The 18805-nt window shown below is 39.0% G+C and overlaps 1 protein-coding gene across 2 annotated transcripts in view; it reads right to left on the reverse strand.

The window, feature by feature from the left end:
- Positions 1-18805, reverse strand: part of CMSS1 (cms1 ribosomal small subunit homolog) — a 392023-nt gene that overhangs the window by 366739 nt on the left and 6479 nt on the right. The gene's annotated exons all lie outside the window — the stretch shown is intronic.

Below are 18805 nucleotides of genomic sequence, written 5' to 3' on the forward strand. Positions count from 1 at the left end.
TATTAAATAATTTGCTTTTGTGAGCACATATGAGCTGACGGTGAAAGTAAAAAGCTTTGAAATGTGATAGTAAGCCAGAAAAAGCACATTTGGAAATACAAGTTACCTTCACAATCAAGAGTTGACTGTATTTCTACCATAGATGAAAATCCCCTTAAAACATTTATGTCTACATCCAAACCTGGAATCAGTCACTAAGACATAGGCTCTTGAACACTGCTTCAAAGCAAAAATGTCTTTCTTGTTACTTTTTCCTATTAGGTTCCCAAAATAGTTTGAATTACTTAAGGTAGGTGCTTCCTACCTTGCTTGTTTGTTAGTGGGCTGCATTCAGAAGCTTAAACTTAACTGTGTGTGTGTGTGTTTTTTTTAACCTCCCAACAAGCAAATAAAAACCAAAGATAATTAAATGTAAGTTATAGAAAAGGCATATTTAAAAAAATACAGTACGTTAGTTGAGGGAAGTTTCTCCTGTGATTATTGTTATGCCATTTTCAAGATAGGTGAGAAAAACTCAGTAATCCTTAAAAAAAAAAAAAAAAGCATCCTAGGAATTCTGATACTCTGCTAATGGGACTCAGCATAATCTGTACTTCTGTAGCAGAGAACAGCTTTCAGAGGAACATTTTAAATTATAAATCTGGTCCCCAAGCCACACTCAAAAAAGGTGATTTCAGACAAAGCGGCGCATTGCCATTTTCCCCTTTCCAACCTCATAACTGTTAATTTAGTGTGGTCAATTTTATTGCCAGTTATTGATTTTAAACACAATTCATTTAGACACCCAGGCAAACTGTGAAGATCTTTAGAAGTAAAAGGAATCTTTCACAATTATCCGCCTTTCCCTGCAAAATCAATTTCATGATAGCAAAGCAAGGATTTGTTGACAGAAACACTTCCATGGTGATGAACTGCAACACCAACGCTGTGGGCTTGCATCATCATTAAATAAATTTGGATGAAAGCTGAGGCTAGTGATGAATGAGAAAGCTTCTGTTTAAACACATTTATCTTGGGAATTGGCAGTGACCCAACTGTATTACAAAATACATGATGGTCTAAATGTTTTCCAAAATTGTTTTTATTTTTAAGTCACCTTGGGTTAGAACTTTAGAAGAAACTACATACATCATTTTACATCTTTCAAAGTAGACATTGATAACATTGCTGCATGAGATGTCTTTCTAGATAATAAGAGAGTACATATAATGTTTTGGTGGGTAGCGATCAACTAATCATGAAATAATAAACAGAAACCAGAAAGAATTAAAGGACAAAGTCTTCCCAGCACTTCCCAACTTTTGTCACATAATGACACAAACAGAAAACACACTGGATACAATGGATAAAGAGGCAGAGATGATCAGGGACTCCTGTCATCCCCAGGTTGCTCCTGGCTGCCCCAAGTACTGAGGGAAAGATCCATTTTTGGCACACCTGTAACTAATAGAGTTTGAGAGGCTCTGGGCTATTCATAGTCGAACTGTTTTGTAAGGATTCAATTTCTTATCTTTTGTGAGCCAGAGCAATTTTATACAATAAAGCTAATACCACAAGTCCTGTGCTCCATGATTATGATGCACAAATTCTCATTTCATCATCTGCTCCAGATATTAACTATAAATAGGCTTCCCAAGTAATTAACATTATTGGAAATTTACTGGACTTTCAAGGAACTGAACCTCCTTTAGAGGTTCCTCTACTATGACTACTTCAGTGTAATGACTCATATCCACATCAAAATTTAGGAACACTGTCATATTAATAACATATATAGATTACTAAAAGTGCTACTAATTAAAGTTTATGGTAAAGAGAGCATCATCTGTGAAAAAAAGTACCTTCCCTTTTCCATAAAATCACACAAAGAATGACAGATCCTAGATTTTTGGCCTTTAATTTCAAAAATAATTTTTTATAACTCTACGTGTGTGCGTGCACGTGTGCGTGTGTGTTTGGGAGGTTACAGAATTTTCTTTTTCATTCACATAAAATCACAGAAGAACCTTGAAAACTAGGAAGGAGAGAGGAAGTGACACTGGAAAATCTTCATATGAGATATGTGAAAGTGGAGGGGTTGTATTCTTGAAGAAAAGAAGGCCTTTGAGAGGCTCACAGAAGACAAGGCTGTTTCTATAAACAACTGAAAAAATACCTTCCTTTCATTTCATCTGAAGTCCCAGCTTCAGAACCAAGATTCATTTTACTCAGTCCCCCATCCCTTTAACTTTTTGAGCTGCAGCATTCTATCACAGATTTGAATGATTTTACCACATTCTTCTTCCCTTTTAAGAGCATTTGCAAAGCTTTCCCAAGGATACCACTGCTCTCTGGGTCACCCCTTCCAGAAGGACAATGTGCATTACTATAGTTGGATCTTTACACACAAAGGAAAGTCTCTATAAGATGATGACAGGATTATATAAACTCTACCTAGAAGGTTTCTACAACTACATTTCACAATGCCAAGACATTAGGCATAGGGTCTTCATGACACCCAAAGTATAAATTAAGTTGCACTGTGAGATGGCCATAAAAGGGGTATTTAATTTAAAATTCTTAGACTTGTATCCTAAGCATTCTGTGATCTTTATTGACTAAAATATAACTCCACACAAAAACATATTTTTAATAGCTTTTTTAATTCCAATTCTTTACAAAGTGAGTCTCCTTTGAAACTTGTTAGACAAAGGCAGGAAAAGAGCTTTAATAACACTACAGTTTCCCTACATTTTGGTTTCTGTAATTGTTTCCTCCTCCAAAATAATCATTTTACTTTGCAATCCTAAGAGAAAAGATAATCAGGCAATAATGCATGCCCGAAACGTTAGGATCAATGTTTCTCAAAGTAAAATCCAAAACACATGTATGAGAATCCCCTGATGCCCCACCCAGAGCTAACAAAAGTCACAATCTCTGAGGGTAGGGCTCCGGAAGCCGCATTTTTTAACAAGTTCCTCTGCTGATTAGTACGTAGGTACGTAAAGAAGGAATTCCATTGTTTTAGAAATTTCTATACTGATAAACACTAGCAAATATGTTCTGACTCTAGTCTTGCTCTATCAGAATGAATTACACCTGTCTCAGGAAGTGTGACTATTCCACCCTCTAGTGGCTAGCATGACAAACAGAAGGCTTAGTCTCCAGGGTTTTTTTTTATTCAAGAGAAAAGCTCAATAAAAACTACTATTTTATAGGTGGGAAGGTTCCCACTTTTATAACTGTAGCAAAGCACAGATGCCTGAATCATTAACTGAGCAGTAGCAGGCTGTCTGACACCTACAAGCTCTGTTTCTTCCTCAGATCCCAGGCCCTCAACATAACCCTACAGCATTTCTTGGGAATGGTCCAGAACACACATTAAAGAGAGCAGTTTGGATGAGCCAAAACAAAGGACTCCATTCACCTTGGGCCACAGTGAAGCAAATGCAAGAACAAGGAAGATAAGCGGTTCAATAAAATCCCCAAACCTTAAACCCCCTTAAAATTCATTTTCATTTAGATTAAACTCCTTTCCTTTCCAACAGATGGATTCTTCCACTGTGCAGTCAAATATGTCAGAGCAGGCAGCCCCCAAAGGCAATGCTGTAGGGTAAGGAATCCTTAGGGAGTCCAGCAAGTTAACTGGCCAACACACTTCTAAGTACTTTATAATTTGATAATGAATTAACACTGTTCATATGGCAACACATACAAATCTGTCAATATTCTATCAGGACACCAGGTTTTACAACACTTAGAATGGTGCCATAAAAATGTAATCTGGGCTAACCTTTAGCACTGCAGTCAGCAATCCTAGAGATAATCCTCTTGTGGCCTCATTTTAAAATTTCACTTATTTTTTCACAAAAGTATTGGTCAAGAGAAATGTTATCTAATTATTTGAGATAATTTTTTGAAAGCCTGAAATTAGTTTTCTTATTTTAGTGAGTTCCTTTTTCCTGCATAGCCAAATGGTTCTGTATGATATTTTTGTAAGGTTACCTGAAAGAGACCTTTTTTTTTTTTTTTTCTGCCTATTAGTTTAGTTTTGCTTTTTTAAAGGTTAGTCATCTTTGGATAACCAACAATAGGCCCTACAGACCTACAAAGGCTGTCTCACTCTCTGCCGTTCTTTAGGTCCCTGGAAGGGTGGAGTGGGTTTATTAACTGACATAGCACTCCTGTCTCCGTGACATGCACAGTGTCTCAGCATGCAGTGTCTTCTCTTCAAAGCACATGGACACAACTGATCAATCCACTGATCATGACAAACTGAATTGGGCGGCTATTAAGGAGACAAAAGATTCACTGTCCTTCAAGAGCTTCTGTCTGGTATGTAGAGATGAGAATCTTGAATCTGACTAAATATAAGCCTCAAAACAAATTTAAAAACCTGCACTGAAGAGCTTCATTGCATAAGGCTTGTTTCCACTAACTTGACAGATCGGCCCAGAGCATGTGCATATTTGAATATTTATATTTGTATTAATAGCTTGTACCTTTGTCTCTTTCAAAGATACCATACTATAAACCAGTATTTTCAGATGAGCTTTCCATTTCTCACATGCCTTTGGGAGAAATAAAGAGAGATCTAGACAACCAACCAACTTTGTCTTAATGGGGAAAAAATGGGTTTCACCAGGATTCCCAAGAACTTAAGAAATAACCCTTTACTGTTTAGACCTTTCAAAGAGTCCTCTCTGAGGAGTTTCAATTCCATTTGTATTAGCTTATAGCCACCACAGGCACAAATGTCTTCTATTAGGATACAAGCTCTATTCATTCCTCGACAAATCACCTACAAGAATGAACCTACAAATATTTATGAAGCACCTAATATTACTCATTGTTGTGCAGGACAGCTATGCAGGTGTTAAGATTTAGAATCTAGGGCGGGAGTTGAGGACTACCTTCAAAAGTAATTAAGAGAACAGCACAGAAAAGGAATTCTATAGATAGCAAAGCACTTACAGGAGTTTGGAGGTGGAGCAGATTACTCTGGGCAGGGTTCAGGGGTTAGGTTTCAGAAACAGATAAGATTTGACTGGAGGAGGGGTGGTGGGCTGGGAGAGGAGGAAAACTTGGGATAGAGAGAAGACAAAAGGCTTTCCAGGAGGTGCTCAGCGCAGAGGCATGGAGGCAGGCAGGAGAGCAGAAAACCAGCATTCAAGGAACAGTGAGCAATGCAGTGTGGCTGATGTTGAGATGGCTGGGGCAGGGGTAAGGTGCAAAGGGCACGTATTGTCAGACCACGAAGGGCCTTTAATACCGTGCTAGGGAGCACTCTATCCTCAAAGGTGTCTGGGCAGTGAGGTAAGAGAAAACTAATCCTTTATACACTGTTATTTTCTTTCATAATAACCCTATAAAGTGGGTATCATCAGAATTTTAAAGATTAAAAAAATTTAAATTCTGAGAGGTAAAGAAAATTGTTCCAGGTGGCTCTGTTTGTATGACAAAAAAGAGACATGAACATAGGTCTAATTCCATTGTCCCATGGCAATATACTGAGAAGGTACCTCGGTGCAAGGGGGGAGCAAAATAAATCGCACCTAATGCTCTCCACTGCCCAGGGACACAGACAGGGCGCCTAACATTACCTGCCTGCACTCTGCCTCAGAAGCCTGCCGCTTTGGCCAGAACACTCGGAACGCCCCTACGTATGCCTCCTCCCCACTGCTCTACCTGGACAGAGTTCTCTTCTCTCATCAAGTGATCTACACTGAAAGGTCTGGATCAAGCCTTACTTCTTCCGAAGCCTACCATGATCACCACAGACGAGAGTGGCAATCTGCCTCCCCTTTCAACTCCTCCCGTCTCCAGGCCACTGTTAGGTTAACAGGAGATAATGAATGTGAAAGGCCAAGCCCCACACAAATGAGCAGGCATGGGGAAGATTCACCTGGGGATGGTGCAGTGGATAAGAGACGGGAGAAAGCAAGACCAAGGAGAGGTACAAGTCCTCATTGTCAGGGAGCACTAAAGCTGCAGTCCAAGTCCACTCTATCGTAAAGCAGGAGTCTATAAGCAAAGGCACAAATTCTAGGCATGAAGAATGAGTTTGGACAGGCTATCAACATGTGAAGAACAGAGGTACCTGATCGGCCTCAGAGATGGCTGGAGTGAAAAGCATCAGAAGTAAGTGAAAATGATCCACAGAAACAGCATCACAAGCATGCACATCAAAGCTTATAAGTAGGTGGCCACCTTGACAGTCCTGACAGTGATCAAAAACCTCCAGAAAAGGCAATTTAGGGATCAAGGTCTAGCCATCAAAAAGACAAGCACCACCAGCTTAGCCCACAGGTGGTGGAACTTCTCTGCCTTTGCAGAACCCTTGAAAATCTTCCTGGGATGGTATACCCTAATTCAGGGTTTCCATTTCTCAAGCAACACCATGACTTATAAGGAAAGACTTATGGTACCAAAATCACTAAAAAAAAAAAAAAAAAAAAAAAGCATTGTGTATTTTTTAAGCTCAGAGGGAGAACTGTTAGGGTTCATCCTTGTCAGTCTCTAAATTCTGCTTCCAATTCAGGATTAAATGACTGTAAACCAAGGGAGCATCACAAATAAAATTGCCATTTTAGAGGAAAATCTTCAAATTGGTCTCCAATTATCTCTCATAACAATTAAGTGCGTATAAAAACCGGCTTCGGGCTTCCCTTGTGGCGCAGTGGTGGAGAGTCCGCCTGCCGATGCAGGGGACACGAGTTCGTGCCCCCGTCTGGGAAGATCCCACATGACGCGGAGCGGCTGGGCCCGTGAGCCATGGCCGCTAAGCCTGCGCGTCTGGAGCCTGTGCTCCGCAACGGGAGAGGCCACAACAGTGAGAGGCCCACATACCGCAAAAAAAAAAAAAAAAAAAAAAAAAAACCGGCTTCAATGCGGCCACTCAAAGCAATTCCTCAAGAACAAATTACTATCCTTTACCATTAGAGAGTTGGCTGTTTTTTTCCCTTCTCTTTAAAAAAAAAAAGAGCTATTCCTTTTCTGTTCTTTGCCTTTTAATTGTGTTCTTGCCTGAATTCACTGATATCAGTCAGTTTTGAGGCCTCAGAAGAGTATCATTTTATAGAAAGAGGAGTTAACTAAAAACTGCAATAGATCCCCAAAGAGTCCATAACATAAGAAACATTTAAACACCTGACAGTCCCTTCAGGGCAGCAGGGATTACTCTGAGAAGGATAATATCTCTCATAGTGACAGATATAAGCAGCACAATTTTTTATATAAAACTTTTTATTCTGATTATAACAATAGTACATATTTATTACAAAAATTTTGGGAAATATAAATGCTGCCAGAGCCTCTGACTTTAGCTTCTAAGAAGGGTAATAAGAGGATTAGGGAGAACAATGGACAACTACTACTATTTTTTTTAGGTCATCCTATCAACTATGGCCCTATTCCAGGCATTCTCAGACTACCAGTGAGGAAGGAAATGTGCTATACGGGAACCAACCTGTAATTACTGATCGCCCCTGTGCTAAGGAGTGGCAGATCCCCGCCCCCAGAGTGTGAGTTTATGTAATCTGTCTGTTCAGCCCAGACACAATGGCCCAGGGGACAGCCTGGTCACTGCAGGAGAGAGGCAGGATTTCTCTCCCCCCAGCTAGCCAATCAGTGCCTGGAAAATGGTTCAATCACTGTGCATTGTTCAAGTACTGGAAAGAAATGCCTCCTCAGAGGGCTGCTCTCAGAACTAGTTACACTCTTATCAGTTATTAAGATAGGCAGCCTTGTAGAGACAATGTGGGCACAGGATAGGGCCCAACAAAACTCACCTCTCAGGCTCTGGGAAAAGGATATAGAAGTACCCATGGTGGGAGAAGAAAAAAGGGGCAGATGAGGAGGAATTACATTTTCTCCCTGGGCTGTCTCAGCTACTTGAATGGTATCAACAATTTTTCTATGATGATTCTCAAAGCAACAACTCCAAGTTTTCAGTGCCTACCAAACAGTTGCACGTGGAAGGTCCAAATACACTTCATACTTGGCATGTGCCCCCACCCCAGTGCACTGTCACTCTTGGATTGCTCTTTGGATTGCTTTGTCTCACTTCTGGTGATGGTCCAGCACCTTCTCTGTCACCCAGGGTCAAAATCTGGGTCCCATTCTCCACTTCTCTTCTCATCCCCCAGATCCAGTCAGCCACTCTGCCCTGGTATTTTTCTTCCTCTGCCCTCCCCCCTTTTATTTGTGCTAGTACTCCCCAAATCCACACCTCAGTACAGATGCTACTGTAAAATAGTAGCATCCCTAATCCCTCACCTCTAATCCAACCTTCACTTGTATTGCTGGTGATCCTTCTACAACACTGTCCTGATCATGGCAATTCTTCAGTCCCTCCCCTAAAAGCAGCAGTTACTTAGCACTTACATTACGGAGTGCCCCAAATCCAAACCTTCTATCAGACCTCCACCTCCCACCTCATCTCCTTTTGAAACTCTGGACATAATCTGCACCCTCACCAGGACACAGTACTGACCATCCTCTCACACACTAGGAGGGCTTCTAACCCTATACCTTTACTCATGCTGTTCCTAGGGCAGTAATGCTCTTCTCTCTTTGTCCCTTGTATTGAAATCTTACTCCTACCTCAAGTGCCAATTCCTCTAGAAAAGCCTTTATTTTTCTCAATCTTCCTCTGAGTTTCCAAAACACTTCTGTTTGTACTTTTATTATAGCACTTCATTTTGCCTCGTTATAATCGTTTGTTACCCCTCCTATACTATAATCTCTTGAGAGCAAGAATCAGCTGTCATTTAGTTTTGAAACTCTTATATCAATGTTTCTCAAAATGCAGTCACTGATCACATTTATCAGAATTACCAAGGACTCCACAGATTTCTACATACCCACACCTATGAAATCCAGTTCAGGGAATCTGCATCTTAACAAGCTGCCTGGGTCATTCTTGGGCTTATAAAGTTTAAGAACCACTGTCCTACCTTATCCAGGACTTAAATACTGCTGGTAATAGGTGCTCAACAAAGGTGCGCAGGTCTAACAACATACCTGGTGGCCACAGTTGGCTCGCATTTGTTCTTTTCATAGAATCACTGAATGTCAAGGTCAAAGGGCTTTATAGTTGGTATAACTGCATCATTTTTTGAATAATTAAAAGATAGAAAAAGACAGGAAAGACTAGAAAAAATATGTTTTCAAGTGAACTCTAGAAAAGACAGACAATGAATAGACTAAGTAGGATAAGGAGGGAAAAGGATGTGAAGGTTCTTTTCTGGGCCAGAGGTGGTTAGAAACACAGCCCAGTAATTGACACTGCTTGGTCAGCTGCCGCAACTGCTATGCTTAGCAACATGTCTCCAATAATTAATCGGAGAGATGGGAGAACAAGGGATAAAGCAGAAAAATGAGAAAGGTAAAATAAACAAGAAGATAAGTTATGATTATGATCAAGAAATAAGCACCTTAAGAACAGATATAAGGAAAAAGACAAAGATAATAATGTTGACATTAGTAACAACTAACACAGACCTGACACTTCAGATGTGCCAGGGACTTTCCTACACAATATCTCTACCAACTAAGGAACTTACAAGTAGGCAGTCTAATCCCCAAATAAGGGTTACAGATGAGGAAACTAAGGTCTGGACAGGCTAACTGGCTTGCTCAAGGACACACAGCTAGGTGGTGCCAGAACCAGAACGGGGACCCACCCAGGTCTATCTGGCTCCATAGCCAGTGCTCTAGCCACTAACCCAAAGCTGTTGTAAAATATAAGCTGGCGAATGATTTTTAAAAATTACATGGGTGCAAATGAGGGAATGAGAAAGAGGGGAGTGGGTACCAAAACAGAAGAAGAAAAAAAGCTGAGGTGAAAAACCTGACAGATGAATAAAAAGAAAGGGAATAAACAAAACCGTTCAAGGTTAATATATTTTAACATTCTATTTCTATATGTGATGCTATGTGTCTGGGCACAAAATGGAAGCAACTAGGTTAGGAAGGATTTTTGAAAACTGTATTTCAATGCTTATTCTTGGATTGCCCTCACTGCCCATGGTGTAATTACTACAGAGAGATTGGGAGGTGACTAGATACAACTACAAACCATGTTACATTATAAAATACAGGCATCAATTTCCTCTAGCCTTCACCTCAGAAACTGGACAACTCTTAAATACAAATCATAGCACTGTAGCTCTATTTAAAACCAAATGTTCTCTCACAAGAGGTTAGTGAGAATGAGCTAATGAAACTACAGAGTTTCCTTTTGAAGGACCCCCTGCCATATAAAACTGTAAAATCTTTAGTGATAAAGTTTTATTGTATAATGAGGAAGTTCTGAGAAGATCAAGAGAAAAAAGCCAAAGCAGCATATGAAACTCTAGGCTATCTGCCAGATTCATTACCTGTTGTTTCCTTTAAAAAAATAAATAAATTAGCAGTGATTTACCAAACAATACAAAAGACAAAAGAGGACAATAATATTTCAAAGATTTTTTTTCTCAATTTAGCATTTCCTCCTTTTCATCACCATATCCATCATCATTACTAATGTACTTTCCCATTAAACAGAGAAAAACAAAAATACAAAGCACTGCTATTCTGATAACACACGGCCTTGACCAAGCATTCCACAGCTGGGTCCCTAAGGGAGTCAGGCAGCCCTGAATCCGCCCCCTCCCTGAACCACCCCAATGACCACAAATAAAAATGACCCACCGTCTTTGGGAGCCTTGAGCCTTTTGACCCCTAGAGCTAAAGGTGTAATGAGAGGCCCTGCAGTCCCTGGAGTCAGGAACATTCCTGAGGGAACACAGCTTTCTTACACAATATGCTGCCAATACATCTCCAAAAAGTTCAAAGCACTTACAAAATTAATTTCATTTAGAGAAAAGGAAACATCCTGACTCTAACTGTATAACTAGGATCTGACAGCTTCCTCATAAATGCTGATATTGTTCTGATGTTTGCCCTCCAAGATAATGTGAAGGAGCACAAGGATCAAGTAGAAACTGGGTTATAGAATTAAGATTTTGAATAAAACATTTTCACCTCTCTATAATTCTTTTGGTCACTAAGGCTCACTGACATCTAATGACTTGCTACACAGAGTCTCATAGATAGCTCCGCTTCTTTTAAGAACCTATAGACCAAACAAGCCAACATTTAAAGAATTTAATGAATACTCCTTTTCTCTCTATTGTTCCCTAAATAAAAGCAAGGCCTTTGCCTCAATAAACTCAGCATCTTTCAGACCTGTATTCCATTCCAAGTCCCAATCTCCATGTTGAACTGAGTTAAACATTAAAAAAAATACCAAAAAAAAAACCCCAAAAAACTTTTCTTCTATGAATGAGCTTTCCAACATGCTTAATCTCCTCCAAGACATCTGCTTTCTGATGAAACCCAGGAGCCTCCAACTCTTGAGTAGAACATTCACTGTGTGGTCTTAAAAGAGGCATATGCATGGATTCCTCTTGCAATATGCACTCCAAATTTGGATAAAACTTTCTTGGAGCTATCTGACATAATGTTCTAAAAAATGATCCAAGAGATGACACATTTTAAAGCTCTATACCTCATTTACTGAAACATGTCCAAGTATAGAATTCATAGAAGAAAAAAAAATAGCATCATTTTTTTTCAAAGATTTGAGAATGACATTTAGAGTTGTCCTAATAATATAACTAGCCTTTGCTGCCACCTAGAGGTAAAAACTATGTAGTGACATCAAGAGTTAATCAAGAAAACCAAAATTAACTTGCAGCCATCAGTGGTGTAGAAACAATGAGAGCCCAATAACTTTCAGGCAGCTGACCCTACCAATGACCACCATTCCAAGCCATATTGTCTTCACCAACACATATCAGTATATCTTATAAGAAACAAGCCCCATCAATATTGTGTTCCATATCAATTAGTTTACTGGACAGATTTCAGTTCTGAATAACCTGTGGTGCTCATACCACATTCCCAGACAATCTGAGTCAGTAGATTCTGAGATGGGACCTGGGCATCGCAGTGTTTTAAAAGCCCCACAGGTGGTTCTGATAAGCATCTAGGACCACTGGGCCATGAAACCCTGGCCTTCCACAGTGTTGAACCTCCCACACCCAGGCAGGTCAGAGTTCCAGGTTAGAAAAGACCTTAAAGCTTACATCTAAAGGAGCTTCAACTATGGCAGTGTTTATCAAAGTATGTCAGGCTGACCACCTGCATCAGATAAACCACCCTGAGAGTTTATTAAAAATGTGGATTCCTGGGTGCATTCATAGACAAATGAATTACAGTTTCTAGAGGTAAGGCCCAGGAATCTACAATTTAAGTAGGATCCCATCATAGGTTTTTGTACACTAAATAGGACAACTAATCTAAATCCTGACAAAGTTAAAGGACATCACTGAAACCTATCTTGTAAAGGCTATTATTAATGCTGTGGTTACAAGATCAGCTGACTTGAATTATGATTTCAAGTGCAGCTGCTACTTATTCATGGTTTGCACAATACGCAGATGTTCATAGAAATATCCTGATCTGTGAAGTATTTCCTTCCTTTTTTATGCCTTAATATAACTTAGTGTTCTTTTTTTAATTGTATACTTATTTTAGAAAATGTGGAGAACATAGAAAATATAAGAAAAATCAAAAGCACTATTACTCCATTATCCAGAGTTAATCACTGATAGCACTGGTATATTTTCTCCTAGTATTTTCTCTTCAAATATACATAGTTAAAGTATGTATATAGTTTTAAATCCTGCTTTTAACATTTCTGAATAAATATTTTCCTATATCTTGAAAAGCATAATTGTTTAAAGACAACATGATATTTTCATGTGATTATAGTGTAATTCATTTACTCTATCCTGACTGTTAGAGCCTTAAACTGTGTCCATTTTTCATTGTTATAAATAATGCTAAAACAAAGAGCCTTGCCTACATCTCTGATTATTTCCTGGCAGGAGAATAATATCAGAGTATCAGTATCTCATTTGCTATGTTTAGGATTAAGTATATAAAAAAAAAAGTCAGGGCTTCCCTGGTGGCACAGTGGTTGAGAGTCCGCCTGCCGATGCAGGGGACGCGGGTTTGTGCCCCGGTCCGGGAAGATCCCACGTTCCGCGGAGCGGCTAGGCCCGTTAGCCATGGCCGCTGAGCCTGCGCGTCCGGAGCCTGTGCTCCGCAACGGAAGAGGCCACAACAGTGAGAGGTCCGCGTAGCGCAAAAAAAAAAAAAAAAAAAAGTCAGTAAGAACACTAAAGCCTAAAACGCTCCTAGTGCCTAGGCATAGAGAAGACTGTACCAAAAGAAACCATATTCCCCATATAGTGTATCCTTTATTGAAGGACTCATATTTTTTAGCCAATTCTGTGTAGTGTTTATTTGAAAATCTAAATATGATTGCTATAATAGTTAGGGGGGCATTTAAAATAAGTGAATGTTTACATAGAGACCAAGGGGCTTTACTGTACTTTATCAGTACAATAAAAATGTGGAAACAAATTTCTATAGAATGAAAAACAATATAAGAAGGGTTTCCACAAGAACAGTATTAGAATCTATGATGAAAACTATAATGCATTTTTAAAAGATTTCTATGTTTGAGCTCACAGCAAGGAAAGGATGATCCAGCAAAAGAAGGGGAAATCATCATCATCATCATCATCATTGTGGATTATAATGGGAGAACTACCGTTAGCTGAGACCTTTTCCCATCTGTTTTACCAACAAGTATTCTTATCCAAGAATATTTTTCCTAAATAAATGAAAATAAGAGTATATTTCTAAGCAAATATGAACTAAATCAAGTCTTTACTCTTTCACACTCTACAACCCACTTTCCCAGTCCAGATCACTCAACCTATCTGTGATTCCTCTCTCAACCCTCATAGGCTAACTGTGGACAAATATTAATACAATTCTACCTCCATAATGTGCCTCCCCCCAACCTAAGTCCTTACTATCCCCCTACTACACACACACTGTCTATAGAATCAGGTACAATTTTCCCTATCTAGCCCCAGTCTACATTCCCATTCTGCTTCTCAAATACAACCTAATTTAAAGTCATTCCATTTCTCAACTGTATCCAACTTCCTACCCCAGGGACATTGCCAAAAGTATTCCTTTACTCTGGAATGCTCTCCCATTCCTGCTGTTAAAAATCCTAATAGTCTTTGGAGGCCCAAGACAAATGTTACTTTCTGAGCGAAGCTCTCTTAGATCCCTCAGTTGAAATTAACCTTTTTCTGGCAATCTCATTACCCTTTGAGATGAATTTGGGACACTTTTCTTGTTTATCTCCCGCTACGCTATGATTGCCAAAAAGCAAGAAACATAACCTATTTATCTTTGTATCTAACATTATCTACACTTGAGGGCCTTGCACACAGCACACACTTAACTCATGTTGGCAGAATTGTTTAACTGAATTTTCTTTCTTCAACCTGACGGTCTGATGTGTCCCTAGAACCTAGCGTTTTCAAAGAAGCCAAAATCTCCAAGCTGACTCTATGTCCTGAACATGTCTGTTTCTCCACCAACTGTACCATTAACCACCTTCTGTTTTTCTGTTTAATTCAAGATCAAGGAGGTATGCAAGCAGAGAATCCCAACACGGATCCCGAAACCAAAATCTACAGGCATTGCTAAGCTTTCCCCTAAAGCTCTCCCAGGGTCTATGGATAAGACTGGCTGTGGGAAGCTACACATCATAAGGACTGTCACCTCTAATACTTTCCTCCACATGGGAGGGAAAAGGTAAGTCATGCAAATGTACTGCCTGGATACATTCACCTACAGAAATATCTGGAAAGCTGATGTTACTAGTATGGAAGGACAAAGATGAAGGGCCGTCTCTCCAGGAAATGGTGAAACAGCAAACAGACAGATGGTTCATTCACAGGTTGCTGGACCTGGTGAATATCATCCTGAAAGAGCAGGACATCTGCAATTACTTTAACTATATATGTATATGCATATACACACAATCACAGGCCCAGACACACACCCCAAATCCTCCCAACTCCTCATCCTACTTGTAATCCAACCCAAAATTGGACTATCATTAGCCTCGAATAGGACTGAATTCATTAGAACAGTTCGAAAGTCTTCTGGTGAACCCAGAAGTAATTCATTCCACAGAACTTTGCCAAGAAGATGTGGTATCAAGGATTCCTAATCGGCTTCAAGAAAGTCAGATTATTTCCATCAAAATGGCAGGACAATTAAAATCATACTTTAAGTTCTAAAAATATGATTTCTCTATGGCCAGGAGGAAAAAAACAAGTGGTACTTCTTGGTTACAAGGAAGAAAGGAACAACAAAAATGAGTAACAGCTGAACACGTCCTTTGTGTGGCCTATCTGATAATGCTGGTGTAGTGTGCACACTTGGCTGCTGGCACTTAGTCTTCCATCCCACTTTCCCTAGTAAGTTGCCCCTCCTGTATATACAGGCCATGGAATCTCATGGCTAGGCTTGTAAAGCAAACCATTTTAGATTGGTATCATTGCTTTCTATAGTTATCAGGACACCTGAGAGTCAAAGATCACTAAGACTAAGATCTTTTAGGGAGATATGAATCACTGTCTTGGATGTTTAAAAAAAAAGACAATTTATCATCTCAAAGGACATTCTTTAGTCACATCTGAATCAACACTATTGAAAACTCAGTTGGTTCAAAAAAAAAGCTTGGGATCAGGAGACTCAAATTCCAATTCCACTTTTTCACTCATTTGACACTGAGCTTGGCGTTCATTGGTCTAAGCCTTGAGTTTCTAGTATGTAAAACAGAAAAGCTGAATAATTCTTCAGGTCCCTCCCAGTTCTCATCATCCATGAGTACGTCAATTAGGAAAACTGAATTCAACCAGTCATCTACAAGGCAGGGCTCAGTTCCCTGGCAGTAAACTAAAGTAGTTCTTTTCTTCACACTAAAAACTCACTGAATCAAGGGAAACGTGTCTGTAATTTAGTGTGGATAGAGTAACACAATGATATTTTAAGACAAATAAGGCATTTCTGACATAGGAGACAGTTATATCTCACAAAGCTTCAGTCAGAAAAAATAAATACATTCTATGAAGAGCACGACCCAAGGTTTTCTGTGATTCGGCACTAAGAACTGGATGCATGATCCTGGAAGAAATCCTGCTGGTTAAGGACAGTGCTTTAGCTGGCTGTCCTGGGATGGAGTCAGCAGAGCAGGAGCAAAGGAACTGCCATCTTCACATTCATCCAGCCAAGCCCAATTCAATGCATTGATGTCACTATACAAATGTCCTTGGGACCCACTTCAATTTCAAGGAGGAGGAGAAGGAGCTGGAAGCCTGGGTAGCATTGAGCTATACAAGCCAAAGAGAGGGATGATGTGCAGTAGTCAGCAGGCAATAGCATAGGGAGAAGGTGAGGAGGTTGGGTGAATTAAAAACCTGAAGTGGAAAAGTCTAAGTTAAATGAAAGCAGTAAGAGAATGGAAGGAGTGGACTACAAAAAAAGATGATGACCCTCTGAAATGAAAAAAATACAAGAGAGACAGTTCAGAAGGAAGTGCAGGGCAGTAACGGGTGGATGGTGCAGTGGGAAAACGTGTAGGGGGCTTAGGGCTATGCCTGACATTAGTAGGTAATATTCAGCGAACAGAGAATGAGTGAACGAGGGAGAGAAGGGCCATTCAGTCAAGACATAAGTGAGAAAAGGTGCTAAGAGATCACAATGGTATATGATAGGGTCAGGAAAAGCAGATATGCTGGGTAACATTCAACACTGATAATTATGCTAATGCAAATAAAAAACACTGAACCTCCTAGGGTGGAACCCAAATAGACTGAAGAAAACCATGAAACAGAACAGGAAAAACAAGCACCAACAGTACTCCTAGAAAGACTCAATACCCTGGGAATGTTTTACCTTGAAGATGAACACAAAATATATTTTACGTTAGAGATTTCAGAATTGTTTTCTGCGATGTTAAGAGACTCCCTAAAGTACATTTTCATGCCAAGCTGGCATAAGTTCAAGAGCAAGCAAGATAAGAAAGACAAGATATTGTACAAATAACTAAAAAAGGATAGGAAAATAGCTACACTTCTATGGCAAGCAGCAGAAACCTATCTTTAAATGGTAACACAGTTCTAATCCCATTGAGACAAAAGTCTTTAAAATAACACAATCTATCCTAACAAAAACTATGCTTATTTTAAGGCAATATGTAGTGCAATAAAAATGCATAAACAACTTAGACCTGGGATAAGTTCAACAAAATGGTGTTTGACCTATAAAACAACCAAAATATAAAGAATTCTGCCTCCTGAGCATAATCCTGTTTCTGCAGAAATGTGATTCCTCCAAAGATAAAAATAAAAGAAGCTATCCTAATAATTCTATAGTGATTTTATTAAGTTAAATTTTTAAAAGGAAGCAGATAAAAATCCAAGTGAACAAAAACACATTCAAATTGTAACAAGAATTTTAATTTTTGTATGATTTCGTATGCTGGAGTCTTTCCTCAGCTGTTCATCTTTTTAGCTTCAATGATTTCTGAACTAATCTCCTTGCAACATTTTAGAATAAAGTATCTGATTGTAACAGGAAAGTGACTGATCTCACACATAACTGATAATTCTGGACTGAGTAATGGAGTAACTGATGTAATGGAGTAATTCTCTCTGGGACGCGTTTCAAATTCCTGCTTTTGAGGACATGTGACATAACTCTTGGGGTCTGACACTGAGTCTGGGGCAGGGGTTTATAAATGTAAAGACCCCACAGGCCAAATTCAGCCCACTGTCTTTTTGTATGTCCTGCAAGTTAAGAATAGTTTTTACATCTTTAAATAGAAAAAAAAATCAAAAGATGAATATTTTGTGAGATGTGAAAATTACATGAAATTCAAACTCCATTGTCTATAGATAAAGTTCTATTGGAACACAGCCACATTCATTTGTTTACATATTTATTATCTCATCATTTCTTATGCTACAATAGCAGAGTTGAGTAGCTGTGACACTGGCCAACAAAGCCTAAAATATTTACTACCTGGCCTTTTACAAAAAAAGTTTCCTGACCTCTGGTGTAGTGTGAACTAGACTAACAAGGAGCTCAAGAGCTTAAGAAGAGCTTAATCAGCTAATTTTTAAAAGCAATGCTAGCAATTTAAGAATGCAATTAAGAATTCTATGAAAGCTGATGAAAATGGGGAAACTATATTTCAAGCTGTTTGTGAGATATTTAGTAAAATGTATACTTCTATGAAAGCCCTAAAGTGTTCAACTAAAGAACATCAGATGAGAAAGGATTTGTGCCACAAAATAATGTAATGTGTTAATGTTGAATCTAAGGGGGAAATGGAACTATTTCTAGGCCTTCCAAATTCCTGGTATTTTCTAAGACAGCAGAGCTACTGTACATGCTATTTAGAGAAAGATGTATAAATTTGTACCTTTAAACGTTCATAATTGTTGTCAAGAACCACTTGGTTAATGATTTGCAAGAATTATAGAAATTGTATACAGTAAAGTAAAACTTGGTCTTTGTTACACAGTCTTCAAGTACAGAACAAAAATGTTGCACCTATCCCTCTCCTCTTTCCTTCCTCTCACCTTTTAAAATTTATCCTACCTGTTTTTTGCCCTTAAGCATCTGTGTTAAAAGAACATCATTTGCATTTTGATTGAACCACATCAATGTATAAATCCCATAGACAGATTATGTTTTTCCCTCTAACTCCATTACAGTGTCTAAAAGAGAGCCAAGCATGAGAGTTCAATAAATGATTTTGAAAACAACATGCTCTGAAGTTGATCCTCTGTTGTATGTTATTAACATCTACTGTAAATATTCCAAGTCT

This window comes from Mesoplodon mirus (assembly GCF_964341445.2).
Source record: "Mesoplodon mirus genome assembly, chromosome: 6".
NCBI classification, from domain to species: domain Eukaryota; kingdom Metazoa; phylum Chordata; class Mammalia; order Artiodactyla; family Ziphiidae; genus Mesoplodon; species Mesoplodon mirus.